The following is a 14,914-nucleotide window of genomic DNA, read 5'->3' as shown; positions in this document are numbered from 1 at the left end:
ACGAGGGGAAAGGGGGTGAGACGGTCGCCGCGCCGCCATGCGTGCGGGGGGGGCCGAGGGCCCCCCCTTTTCACATGGTCAGCGACTAGCTGCCGCCTCCCCCCCAATCCGGCACCCAACACCCAGGAACGTGGACACGAGACGTGTTTTACTCTTTGGAAGGCGGGCGCTAGTCGCCCGGCCGTATTTATTAAAGTATGAAATTAAAAAGGTTTTAATTGCATAATCAACAATGAATACAAAAATCAGCAGGACATTCAGTTATACAATTGTTATCAACAAGTTTGAGAGCCTGACCTTAACAAAACTCTAATACAAGTTGTTCCTAGCTTAAACTAAACATCCTACACTTGATTTTTGTACATTTCTGGCCATATGGCAGGGTCACTACCGGTGTCAGGTCCTACAAACTGCGCCTCCCCCCTAGAAGTGCGCATGCGCAGTGTTACCCCGGGAATTGCCCGGTCTACGCCCTAAACTCCATTTACCCACTAAAGGAGGGCCCTTACTCTGCGCCGGTGGCGTCATGAGTCCACGCGCGCGGGGTGGCTACCAGCCTAAGGAAAGCGTGAACTACTCCTACCCGCGCTCCTTTGCATATTACCTTGCCCCTGGAGTACTGGGAGTGGCCCGCAGGCCCCTCCCCCCGGGCGGGAACCTCCATAGGATGATGCCCGCCCCCTCAGACCTCAAATATGTGCTCACCGATAATGACCTTACCGCCACAGGCCAGTATTGTTAACCGACGATCTGGCCTCCCCCTCTAGCCCCTGCCTAAGGACACACTCCTCCTATCCCAGCCCTCTAGCCAAGCCCAGATATTGTCAGACCATAGGACATTACCCTCTTCTGTCAAATGAACCCCGTCCTTCAAGTAATACTTGTGACCCCAGATGCACCCATGAGGTATTGACTGTAACACGGGGGTTCGAAACAACCTATCCAACCGTGTGTTGATCCTCTTTACCGAGTGATTCAACGCCCTGACCGAATGACCCCCCCGCCACTGAAGTCGAGGTATGAGTTGTGACCATACTAGTGTGCACCCGGGGCAGGTCCTAGCTATCCAACCCGCTGTTGAGATAATCTCCTCAATCAAGATGCGCCTGCCCAGTGTTGCCAAGTCGTTCTCCCCAAGGTGAAGTATCACCACTGACGGTGGAGACTGCTGGCGTGCTAACAGCCCTTGGAAGAATCCCCTAAACTCGTGAAGACACAACCCTCCTCTGCCAAAGAACGAGATATTCAACCCTAGTTGTGCCGCCCTTTCCTTCTTGTCACCTGACAGGAAGACACATTCCGCTCGCTTCACATATGAATGACCGACAATCCAGACATTGTTCTTTGTTGTTTCCTGTTCGCCGCTCCGTGCCGATGAATATTGGCGGTGCCCGACGACAAATTCCTCCCCTGCGTAACAGGTCTGAGAAACTGTAAGAGAGCGGAAAGAGACCAAGCGTGAGTGACAAGTAATCATAGCATGTCAATCCGAACATAACGTTTATAGCAGTCTGACGACCACCTCCCAATTGTCTTCACTCTTTCCACCGGGAGGCCCCCCGCCATCGCCTCAGTTGCTGCCCCAATCCTGAAGGAATGAGATCCAAAATCTCTAGGATCAAGACCCGCTTTTGTAACCCCTATTTCGAACACTCTCCTGAATTGATACCTGGTCAAGGGGCTCCCGTCGGCGTGACAGAGCAACGCCCTGCCTGCTGAACCGACCAATAGTCCCATGAGTGATTCTACGTGCCTCACCGGGCAGCACGGGTTGGCGGGGGCACGTTGCAGAACTATGGTGTGACCCCTAGCTTCTTGATCGGTCTTTGATTTCTGGATAATCACCCACATGGTGTCACCCCTTATCGTCACCCCAGCCTTCTGCAAGCCACCTAGTATGTCAGACTTGGATCCTGCCACAAGTTCACTAATTCTCAGCGCCCCATAAAATGCCAGGGAGAATGCCGCCCTAAAAAGAAGCACTTCCCACTCCGAGTTACAAACAATCTCCAGCATGCCCAGTAAGGCTGTTAGCCGGGCCAACCCCATGGGCTTCCTCTTATCCTTCTGGTGTCCCTGAATACGGCGCCATCCCCTTAAAGCCTTGCGTATCATAAAGGTATTAGTGGGATCCCGGAAGCCCCTAGCTTGAGCGAAGAATGACACTGCTGCCCTATGTCTGGTTGCCGCTGCCACTGAGCGCCCCTCTTTGTGCATCCATTCTAAATAGGCTGCAAACCCATCCTCCTTCGCCCAAAGCACTTCCCACTGTGGCCCCAAGAAAGAACAATAAGACAGAAACGCCCCTTCGTAAGCCGTCTTGGTCCTGGGGGCTAGGCTAGCGACCACGAGGTCCTGTAATCTGGGGCACCAATCTGCCAAAGTACTGCTGGGAAGTGTGCTGGCGAGGGGTCTGCTGTGGGGAGATGTTCCCTGAAAACCTGCATTTTGAAGCGAGAAAGGGAGTCAGCAGCATTGTTTAAAACACCAGGGACATGTTTGGCTCTAAAATTAGCATTCAGTTTAAGGCACCGCAGAACAATTTCTTTGATCAGACGAAGTATGAAAGGACACCGCGCCCCCTGCTGATTGATACATTCCACCACTGTCATGTTATCTGACCAAAACACCACTGATTGGTTACATAGGTGTTCGGGCCAAACCATCAGTGCCACCCATATTGGAAAAAGTTCCAGGAAGCCAATGTTGCTGAGCAAACCCCATGTGTTCCATTCTTCTGGCCATTGTTGAGCGACCCACCTATTCCCTAGGATGGCACCAAAGCCCACACTACCGGCCGCATCAGTCCATAGTCCCAACTCCGCCGATGTCGTGAGCGGGCCGGGCCAGACCACCCTACCGTTAAAATCCTCCAGGAATGCCATCCAAATAAGCATATCCTGGCGAATTTCAGACGATAGGCGCGTGCGGTGGTGCTTTTCCTTCAGCCCCCTCATCGCGTGCGCGATGGAGCGAGAGAAGGGGCGAGCCATTGGGATGATTCTTAGTGCGAAATTCAATTGCCCTACCACCTCCTGTAATTGCTGCAAAGTGACCTTCTCCTTCCGGAGGCATAACTGTAGCGATGTCTTGAATTTGCGCACCTTGTCCTTAGGTAGTCTAAAACATCTCTCCATTGAGTCAATCTCGATGCCCAGAAATTCCAAGCAGGTGGTCGGGCCCACCGTCTTCCCAGGCGCAAGCGGGACCCCAAAAGCCCGCATGAGCACGCAAAATTCCTGCAATGCCAGTGCGCACTCCTGAGAACCCGCTGTACCGAGGAAGAGGAAATCATCTAAGTAATGCATGACCCTTTGATGGCCCGTCACTTGTCTCATGGCCCATTCAAGAAATGAACTAAACATCTCAAAGTAGGCGCAAGAAATAGAACAACCCATAGGCATGCATTTGTCCATGTAGAACCTATCCCTAAAGGTGAAACCTAAAAGATGCTGGTCCGCCGGGTGGACTGGGAGGAGGCGGAAGGCGGATTCTATGTCTGATTTCGCCATCAGCGCCCCGGGTCCAGTGGCCTGCAATAAGGTAACAGCCTGATCAAAAGAGGCTTACTTAACACTACAGATACCTTCGTCAATGGCATCATTCAGTGACGCCCCCTTTGGCGCTGACAGGTTATGAATCAATCTGAATTGCCCCTTCTCTTTCTTGGGGACAACTCCCAGTGGGGAACACACAAAATTGGGTACTGGCACTGCAGGAAAAGGGCCAGTTATCCTGCCTAAGGAAAGCTCCTTGTCAATTTTGGCGGCCACAACAGCCGGATTGTGTTTGACTGATAATTGATTTCTACAGTGCGCACTGCCTGTGTATCCCCCGGCCGGGATCCTAAAACCTTTAGAAAAACCTTCCTGGAGTAGGGTGGCCGCTTTGTGGTCAGGGTATCTGTTCAACAATGGAATCATTGCCACCACATCCACTGGAGTGGGGGGGGCGTAACCTGTCTGACTTATAGTGGCTTTCCCCTACCCCTCTGTCCTGTGTTACCTTGCTTGGACCTACAGGTAGTTTCTGGATGAGAGGGGTGCCCACAGGAGGAACATGCATGCCTAAACTTACACGCGGCCCTTGTGCAGGTACGCCTATTAAAATCCCAGCACACCCCTTTCTTCTCTGGCCCACCTGCCCTAAATTTCCCAGGTATTTCACTCGTTTGGGGGGGCCGAAAGGGCTGCTGCGGTCTAGTGAACACCTTGACCGCACCGAACTGAGGGGGAGGTGCAGTGTCAGAGAACTGTTTGTGCCAAGCCATGGAATCTACCGAGTCCCATGGCAACGATCTATTGAATTCCAATGCCTTCCTAAAATTGACATCATAACCCTTCCATGCTTCCCCAGAATACTGTTGACTCCACCCCACAATCCTGCTCGAGTAGCAAGCCAATGCAGCCTGCAGATCTGGAGGACGCTCAGCCTTAATTGCAGTGAAAACAGCCCATGCTTGCATCCAATTATTGAGATTTTCCTCAACCCTGAATCTAGTACACTGCGCCCTCCATTCACTTGGGAGCATCCACTCTTTCAGTGCTTTTGCCTGCTCCATTTCCCTATTATCCAACAATAAAGAATAAATGTACACGTATTTATCAGCCCAAATCATTTCTTTCACAGCTAATGACACATGCTGAGCTAGATTTTCGCTCCTGGAAGGTATCACACCGTCCCCCAAGAGCGGCAATGCCACTTCCTTACCAAGTGCGGGCACCGGGGGCGGCTGCCCTTTTACTCCGTCCAGCTGGGGAACACTTGGACCTGCAAGGGGAGAAGAAATTGGCAATGCAACACTGTCGGCGACCGGTGCCGATCTGATTTTTTCTACAAACCTTGCCGCCTCTGCCGCATGGTCTGCAGAATTCGGGAAGGCTCCCCCTTTTTGGAGCCATGGCATCATGGCCGTTAACTGAGATAACAATTCGGGTGGCATTGAATCTACATTACCCCCCGGGACAACAGGTACCACTGGGGTTATGCCCAGTGGTCCTGGCACAGCTGGCAGGGCGGGCGCCGGGTGTGGCCAGCCTGTACCCGGGATTGTGGGCACCGGTGCGGGAGCAGACCCAGCGTCTACTGGTTGACCTGCCGGCACCGGCACCACAGGGGCAATGGGTGTAGGCACATGCGGGGGTGGGACCACCGCGGTCGGTGCGGCGGGTAACGGATCCACTGGGCCTGGGGTGGGGACCGCCTCCTTGGGTCTTTTGGACCTAGGTTTCCCTTGCGGGGTGACAAATTCCCCTCTTGGCACTGGTGCCACCCTCTTGCGGATCGGTCTCCCGGACGGGCCCGGTGCCTCGCCCTCTCTGTCCTCCAACCGAGCTTCCCGCTCCTTAATTTGTCCTAGCTGTTGCTTAATGTCGCTCATCTCCCGCATCATAGCCCGCATCATAGCCTCCATGTTGGACCCCCTCTTTCCACCCCTTGGACCTGGCATGACGCTTACCCCAAAAAACACCCGCTGCCTACTTAGTTCCCAACAGGTCAACTGTGTGTACCTTTCAGATGGAGGGTCACCAGGGGGCTTTCAGCACCATGCAACGGCGACCGCAACACTAGCGGCTTGTCCGCTTATGTAAGGGGTGAGTAAACCTAATGTAGACCCACCCGGCGGTCACCAGGAGCGATGAGTGCTAGCCCCCCGTACCCCTCTTACCGACCAGTCCCTTGTCCTCGCCTGCGATAGCAGTCTGCGGCTCTGGTCCACACCCCCTTTGCGTGCTGGATGCTCTTACGTCCTGTCCGCTAGTGAGTGGCCCCAAAAATGACGTTAAATTGCCTGGAATTAAAAAAGTATGTTATCACCGTGTACATGCGACATTCAAAATAACACTCCTTCGAAGACCAGGACAATTCTGAACCGGTACCTGCACTTATTCATGAGGACTGTAAGCATATGCCCGATACCCCACCTACTAAGTAGAATTACAACAATACATTGATGAAAATTTTTTCTAAATTGTCACCTCTCATTCAAAAAATTGCACACTTTGTGTCACACCCAGTACCATGAATTATAAAGAAAACACCGCAGTGTAGCGTGAAAAAACCTTTAGCTAGATGCTCTTTTATGCAATGACATTAATACTAGATCACTTAATAATTAAACTAACAACCCTGTAAGAAAAGGCTGACATTAATACTAGATCACTTAATAATTAAACTAACAACCCTGTAAGAAAAGGCTCCTCGTTTAAGCCTACAATTGTACACTTAGTGTCACTTCATGCACACCAATTACCCAATCATTAATGTATTGCGGCCGTGAAAACAATTCTTTTCCTACAATTATAAACTTTTACCAGGGGTCTCCCTTCCAGGCGCTGCCCTGGTCGACCCTGCTTCGCTTCGTCTAAGCAATGCAATCGTTAGCACACTTTAAATAATTGTTACTTCGTATGCCGGGGACCTCCAAAGGATGATGCTTTTAAACACGGATCCCCAGATTCCCAGTAGGCAGCTTTCACCACTGAGCAATCTCCTTTCCCCACCTCCAGAATTGTCCGTTTTTAAACGTTCCTTAAAATTATGCGCCAAAGATTTCCCGCTCGTGTCACAAATACCGCCCCTTTAAAATTGCGCGCCAAAATATGCCCGCTCGGGACACAAATACAGTCACAAATACCCGGCGCCCCCAGCGAAGACCCCCGCCCCCGCACGATACCTCACGGTGCCTCGACCTGCCCGCACCACGGTTCCTCCGCCGCAGGACGCACTGGCCCGTACGCCCGGTCCTCACAGCTCAATGTTGCGCTTCAGGCCCCCGACGAGGCGAAGCACACTGAATACAGCAAACAGGCTTCAGAAGGCACTGCTGGGAGGTAATGTCCCTGAATCACTGCCGCCTCACACGACGCGGCTTCTCTCGTGCACTGATCCGAGCCCGAACAAAGCCTCTCCGCCCTCACGCCGCGGCTGGAAGTTGCTCTCCGCCTTAAACTTCCAATGCCTGAAAAAGAAACGGAAAAAAGTTAATAAAACAAAGAAGCCCCGAACGCGGGGCACAACGTTCAGCGAGGGAGCGTCCAGGGACAAGGGGGTCTCCTGGGCGCTCCCTACCTCTTATTCCCGAGGGGCCGGGTGGCCCCTCCTATCGCCCACCCCCCCCGACCCGGAACCACTTCATTGAATCCGGGTCAGGAGGGGCGCCGGCCAATCGGCGGTGGGCCGCGCCCCCAGGGCACGCCCCCACCGTCGAAGGACACGAGGGGAAAGGGGGTGAGACGGTCGCCGCGCCGCCATGCGTGCGGGGGGGCCGAGGGCCCCCCCTTTTCATTTGTAGGCAAATCGAATTCCCCACTTCAGCCCCACTACCAGGACATGCAAAACTTAAAAGTACATGTCCTACGTTTTAAATACATTGCACCATGCCCTCTGGGTGATCCAGGGCCTACTCTAGGGGTGACCTATATGTATTAAAAAGTAAGGTTTGGGCCTAGCAAAAAGCTTATTTTGCCAGGTGAAAATGGCAGTCTAAATTGCACCTACAGGCTTTGCAAGGGCAGGCCTGAGACATGTTTAAAGGGCTGCTTAAGTTTGTGGCACAATCAGTGCCGCAGGCCCAGTAGCAGTGTTTAATTTACGGGTCCTGGGTACATGTAGTACCACTTTAATAGTGACTTGTAAGTAAATTAAATATGAAATTGGGGATAAGCCAATATTACCATGATTTAAGGAGTGAGCACATGGACCTTAGCCCTGGTTGGCAATGGAAAAGTGTGCAGATTTCTAATGCTAGTGAAAACGAGATCAGAAAAAAATGGAGGAGGAATTAAAAATGTTGGAGGGAAGACCATCCAAAGGCTGACAGGTCTAGCAATTGCATTTCAGCAAGGAAAATGCACATTGGAGCAAATATATTAAGTTGTTAAATTGTTTTTGCTTTTACTGCATCTTAGCTATTTTTACTATTTTCTTGAGTCCATGTTTTGAGCATGAAGTGTTTGGTGAATTGCATTATGCTCCTAATACTAATTTTGGCTGAACTCTACAGATTTGTCATCGAGCAAAAAATAAATGCCCAGCTCAAACACGAAGTAAACAATAGAGAAGCTATGGTTCATCTCTGTGAAGTTTTGCAGCCAGGTCCTATGGGACCAGGGAATACACATTTCAGGCGTCAGCTCTATTGCCTGCCTCTAACGAGCATAAGCCATTTCAAATTAAAAATATAATTAAGTTCCCATGCTGCATCCAGGTGAGTGCCATGGTTCAGCTGAGACATATTTCTACACACATACTGCTTGCTAGAACAGTGTTGTCCACCATTGATATATGGCGGTAATCCATGACAGATTTTCGAGCTATTTATCTAAATGGGAAACATTTATGTCATCAGTGGTCACCCTGCACATGTTGGTGCAGCTCTAACCTTAGACAGAAAGAGGTTTTGTGCAAATCTCAGAGAACAATTGGCAGAGAGAACACTATTTGAAAATCTAAGGCACATATGCTTTAAAAAAATTATGTAAAATACTATGTTGAAATAGATATTCAGAAGCAGTTTATTCCAAATGGTAAATGCCATTTATTTTGAACATTTCGAATACACGGTTTGATGAAATTGTTTCCCAGAAATGTTATTCTATGAATCACTTACAATCTTTAATGCCATCCTCCCCTAATGCGTGTGATGATTATGAACCTCAGTCTGAGTTCACAAACAATTTCCTTTGAAAGTTGTTTTTAGAAAAAAACGCCATTTATTTATTCTCTCCCAAATCACTCTAATAGTTAAGGATAATGAAAGTTTAGAAACAATTACCAAGAAATCAAGAGAGTAGGTGAGTCAAAATAGACCTAGACGAACCCGAACTGCAAGTTAAGCTTCTGTGCAGTGCATGCACACAGATTAATTCAACATTTCTAAAGAAATTTGCCACAGGACTGAGATGCAAGTAATGTTTTTTTTCTTAAATCCTTATGTTCAGATGATTCTGGTGTGCCTACATCAGTCAAAACATTGATCTATAAGTTGGAGATTTGTGTAGATAATTCATATACCCCCCTTATTGCAGTGCACTGACAGACACTCTAATTTTGATAGTCGTTTAGGCTCCAATGATCTCCCAAGGTGACTCAAGTGAATTGTATTCCCGGAAAACTGTTCTAATTAATTGGCGCTCCCTGCCAAAGGATAAAGAGGAACTTTTTGAACTTCTTCTTTCCAAAATCTGGGATCTTTTATTCATTATGGAAAAGTGGCTCAATGAGTCATCTGTTCCTGATCTAAAGCTCTGAATTCAAGACAGCTTTGAGGTCATACTTCACAACCAAGGAGCACACAGTGGGGGAGGGGGTTGCTATTATTTTTAGCAATAATCTCAACAGTATGACACTCTCTGCTTCTCCAATTTAATCTGATGTCATGAGTGATGTCACTGACCATGTCATGAGTGATGTAATATGTGACGTCATCAGCAGTGCATTGCACGCGCAAGTTATAGTGAGTCCAACTAACTATAACGTGGGAATTTCAATGGTTTTATGCGAGTAAAATTTCCAGCTAACTATAACTGGTGTAAAACCTATGGTTTTTTCAGTGAATTTAATAGGTTTTTTAAATGCTAATTCCTAACTATAACTGGGGTGAAACCTATGGTTTTTTCAGTGAATATATATATATATATATATACATATATTACCTACTGGCGGTCGCCAGTAGGTATATATAGTTAGGATTTTTTCTCTATGGGATTTTTGAAAATTCTATGTCTAATAACTTTGGCGTTTGTGGACGGAATTGGCTGAAATTTTCAGGAAAATGGAACATTTTGTTTCTGAGCAGCCCCTGAAAATTAGGGGGGTTTCGTCAAGGGGGGGCCGAGAAAAAAGGGGGGTCCCAAAACGTGTTTTTAACATTGAGTTTTCCTTAGGGCGGTTGGCCTCACTTTTAGCCCGAACGGCTGAATGGATTTGCACGAAACTTGGCAAAATTGTAGGGACTGGTAGCCCGATGTGCCTTTTGTAGGTCTCAATATATGTGCTCCAGTGGATTTTGAGAAATTAACGTTCAAAAAAAGATATATATCTGTAACAGCGGACCGGGCAGCACTCCGGTTCGCGGACTTTTCGCGTTACGGAGCTTTGTGAAGCGAAGCTGATTGGTTCTCCGGCATCTGTAAACATTCCAAACAGTCCGTAGCGGCCGCCATCTTGTCTCTCGGTAGGATCGAGAGACAAGAGGAGGCCAAAGCGAAGGGGCAAATGACCATAAGGGGGCATAGTAGATCCTCCCTGACCCCCTAGGTTTGATGTGGAGGTTTTAAAAGGGCCCCGCGGGGCAAAAAAAATAAAAATAATAATAATCGAACGGCTGAATGGATTTGCACGAAACATGGGGAAATTGTAGGTACTGGTAGCCCGATGTGCCTTTGCTAGGTCTCAATATATGTGCTCCAGTGGATTTTGAGAAATTAACGTTCAAAAAAAGATATATATCTGTAACAGCGGACCGGGCAGCGCTCCGGTTCGCGGACTTTTCGCGTTACGGAGCTTTGTGAAGCGAAGCTGATTGGTTCTCCGGCGTCTGTAAACATTCCAAACAGTCCGTAGCGGCCGCCATCTTGTCTCTCGGTAGGATCGAGAGACAAGAGGAGGTCAAAGCGAAGGGGCAAATGACCATAAGGGGGCATAGTAGATCCTCCCTGACCCCCTAGGTTTGATGTGGAGGCTTTAAAAGGGCCTCGCAGGGCAAAAAAAAAAATATCGTTTTTTTAGTTCTTTTGCGTGGGGAGCGCCCGGTTCGCGAACCGGGAAGCGTTCTGGGGAGCGTACTTTCTTGAAAATTAGTGAAAAAAGTTAGAGTAAAATAATAATTGTGAGTGATCAGATGTAGGGTAGCTCTGAGAAGAGCTTTTGGGTTTATGGTACATTTAGGGACTTATAAGTAGGTACCAATGCACAGTCTTAAATTCAGAATGAAAATTCTGTTGCCCTCATCTGAGAAGTGAACTCCATCTCCTCTGTAGATATCTTGCATGTAGTAACGCAAGTTATTGTTGTACAAGGAGCCCATTCCATGGTCTCTCATGTAAGCTGAAACAGATTTGTTTACATGCTTCCTCGACTTCTCAATTTGTGGACAAAATTGGTTCGACCACCTCCATTTCTGTCTTTGGCATATATTTGAATATACCAAGGCAGTCTGAGGAAAAAGTGCCATCAATTGCTCAAAGGTGTCCTTTAAAAGCATTTCCAGACCTACCCCAGTCAAAGTGCCCAAGTCATTACCTCCACAGTGCACAATTAACAGGTCAGGTTTTGGCAAATGCATAAAGGTTTTCACCAATGGTATCAATTGGTGACATTTTAATCCTCTGTGGCCAAACCACTTAATTTCCACATCTTGTAAATTGAGGTTAGGTAAATTCCTGTTTTCAGCATACCTCTGAGCCCAATAGATGTAACTATGTCCAACAATCCAGACAGAAAACATGGCGAGAGAAGGTTCTGCTGCAGTCAGATGAAGTGTGGCAATGAAATGGCAGTTGAAAAAATAAGAGTTTAAAATGAAAAAAACTGTGGAGTTTCTGTGTTAATGAAGCAGTAACAGTAATTGGTGGATTTTGATTGCTGAAAACAGAAAGTTAGGGTGCATGGATGAGTTCGTTGAAAGATGTATTTTGAGTGGCGAAGAAAAAATCATTAAATGGAAGAATGCACTGGATATGCAGGTGCACTGAGAGTTCAGAGTTCAATTGCAACATTGTTGTGTGAACTTGCAAACACCAGAGGTCTTGCAAGAGGTGGTTGCTATGCAAAAAAGCAGAGAGGGCAGAGGGGGGAAGGGTTTTTATTTGAAAAAAAGTGAGGGAAGAGTTTTGATTGGGTGACATGAGAGATATGTGTGAAGAATTACAGCATTTCTGTGCTTTTGATAGCTGCAGACTCTGGAGTGAGTGCATACCTTTTGCTCTGCTGAAGACAAATTGGTGTGTTTCTGAGACTTTTGAAACTCAAAGTATTTGCTAAGGTGAGAAAAGATTTCTTTAATTTAGATAGAAAATAGTGTGCTTTAAGGAGAAAATTATGAAGAAAGTTGTGTTTTTCAAATGTTGCTTTGTCTCAAGTGTTTTACAAATAGATTTTGTTTCTTTGAGAAATTGTAATTGGAGAAAATGTGAAGTATTAGTACTGACAGGGTTTTTATGTGCATAGGAGCTGTGGAGTGTTTTCAAATTATGATTTGTAAATCGTTTTTGAGGAAAAGGAATGGTTTTAATACTTATGACAAGGACATAATGGTGTATGCTTCTTTATAAGGCAATTGAGTGTCTCTGATGTTATTTTTCCCATTTTAATGTAAGACGTTTCCCTGTGGAGCAAATTGCTTGTAAATATGCTTCCACCTGTGCATGGCAAATTTAGATTTTGAATGTTTGCGTTACATAGGCATGTTAAAGGTGACCGAAACATGCTGCAAAGGCAATCAAAAAACGCTTTCATGTGTCTTAAGGACATTTTAAGTCATTTCCCCATGTGGAGTGTTTTTAAATTATGACTTGAAAATCGTTTTTGGGGAAAATGAATGCTTTTAAAATTGATGACAAGGACATAATGGTGTATGCTTCTTTATAAGGCATTTCAGTGTCTCTGATGTTATTTTTGCAATATTAAATTAAAAGACCTTTCTCCGTGGAGCAAATTCCTTGTAAATATGCTCCCACCTGTGCATGGTAAATTTAGATTTTGACTGCTTGAGTTACTTAGCCATGTTAAAAGTGACCCAAAAAAGTTGCAAAGGCTTTAAAAAAACATTTTCATGTGTCTTGAGGACATTTTAAGTCATTTCCCCGTGGGCAGTGTTTTCAAATTATGAGTTGAAAATCGTTTTTGAGGTAAAGGAATGTTTTCAAAATTTATGTGCGCCATATGCCCCCAAATTTCTTTTTCAGGGGTGCAGCAGGGTGTTCTTGAGACACCCCTGCACCCTCGAAACAATTTGTAATTTACGATGAGCTAATTGGTAATCGCAAATTGCACGTTCATTCCTATGGGCCTCCTGCTCCATGGAAATGAATGGGTAATTTGTAAGTAGCAAATAGCTCATCGCAAACTAGGAATGGTAAAGAATCGCTATTTATTCCTTAAAGTTCGCTATTTAGGAAATGTAAAAAACTTTGATGATACATATGGCGGTTCATCTCTAACAAGATAAGAAGCTTAGGGATAGATTTATGATGACTGGCGTATCATCAGGGATGTGCCAGTCATCCAATCGCGGGCCGTGGAGGGAGTTACGGTGGGGCAGGGAGGCGGGGAGGGGGAGGGGCAGGGTGGAGGGACCTAAAAACTGGCATATGGATAATTGCAGGTAAGTACACAATTTAATTATTCAAACGAAATTCGTAGCGCGCACAGCATCCCATTTTGCGATGCAGTGCGCGCTACGAAATTCGTTTGAATAATTAAATTGTGTACTTACCTGCAATTATCCATATGCCAGTTTTTAGGTCCCTCCACCCTGCCCCTCCCCCTTCCCGCCTCCCTGCCCCACCGTAACTTCCTCCACGGCCCGCGGCTGCAGTCATCCTGTGCCGCTGTTCCGCCACCCATGGTGTGCTGCATTTACAATGCGGCGCATCATGGGGTAAAAACAGCATAGATGCGTGACGCATCTGTGCCGTAAAGGTGGCGCATTGCTGGAGTTGTATCGCAAGTGTGATGAAGCTCCAGCAAGGCTCAGGGGTGCCCCTGTCGCAGGGTTTCTGTTCTCACACAGAACTGTGCACAGAGGATTGGAACCTCGGCGAATTAGGGTGCCCCAAAACTCACCTTAGTACCGAAAAACCCCTTAGCAAGCTAGCTACAGTGTCACATTGGATATAACAAACTCTCAATGTTTAGACAATCCAGAATATTAACTTACAGTACCTCAGGATACGTGGAACTCATGAACACTCGGTCGTTATATATTCATTACAAACCAGAACATGGAGTTAAGAAGAACACATGTGTATTTGAAATGTTTATTTACTAATGCCGTCTTCTCAGGCGTAGTATCTTAGATAATACAAGTACACATCTTCGTCGCCATTGTAATAATGTGAGAACGTACGTCTTTAAATGTTTTTTAGTTATCTTTATTCCGGAGCGCCGGGGCTAAGCTGTTGCTCAACGGTCGGCGCCAAGCAAACAATATGGCCGCCTTCCGCTTTCTGTTTCCCCAAATCCTGTTCCTGTGCAGGAACACTAGAACGCTACCACAATTATCAGTAGCAAAATTACCAGCATAGTTACTAGTACATAAAAAGCGAATGGTGACAGTATGTTAACATGCTGTAAATGAATAAGAGTTAGCAACACTTATATCTCACCCTGCCTAATACACATATTATATTATTTGCTAAGAAGGTCTCTTTGGGTTAGTTTAGGGCGTGCCTATACTTTAGTGTCCTAGATTTGAAGGTATCACATCAGCATACACCAGCTCTCTCTTCATGTGAACCGCATCAAGTGTTGTGTATGTGTGTGTTCGGTAGAGCAATAGAAAACCCGCCTCATGCCCAGAATTGGCAGAAGCTGCACTTATGTTATGACTATGAAGTCGTGGAGATCAGACCTCATAACAATTCTGTATCGTGTTGTTCTTGAAACTTCAGCACTCGCTGTACAGATATAGTTTAAGAAGCAAAGCAGATAGTAGAGCAATAACATATTATTGTCATGTAAACCATGATGAACTACTAGGTTGAAAGCTAAAGCAACAACTAAGTGTCGTGTGCAGAAGTTGCAAAAAAGGAAAAATGGCGTTTAAACCGGTAATGAGCCCATGTTAACTTAACACGGTGTAAAGATATCCAGGATCTACATGACACCCCTCCATGATCCGGAAACGAACAAAATAAGGTAATAGAAGTGCCATCTCATGAGAGCAGATTGCAACTTTATATGTGCACGG

The sequence above is a fragment of the Lissotriton helveticus genome, chromosome 12 (assembly GCF_964261635.1).
Source record: "Lissotriton helveticus chromosome 12, aLisHel1.1, whole genome shotgun sequence".
NCBI lineage: Eukaryota > Metazoa > Chordata > Amphibia > Caudata > Salamandridae > Lissotriton > Lissotriton helveticus.
The sequence above is the reverse complement of the archived record's forward strand: the minus strand, read 5'-3'. Positions refer to the sequence as shown.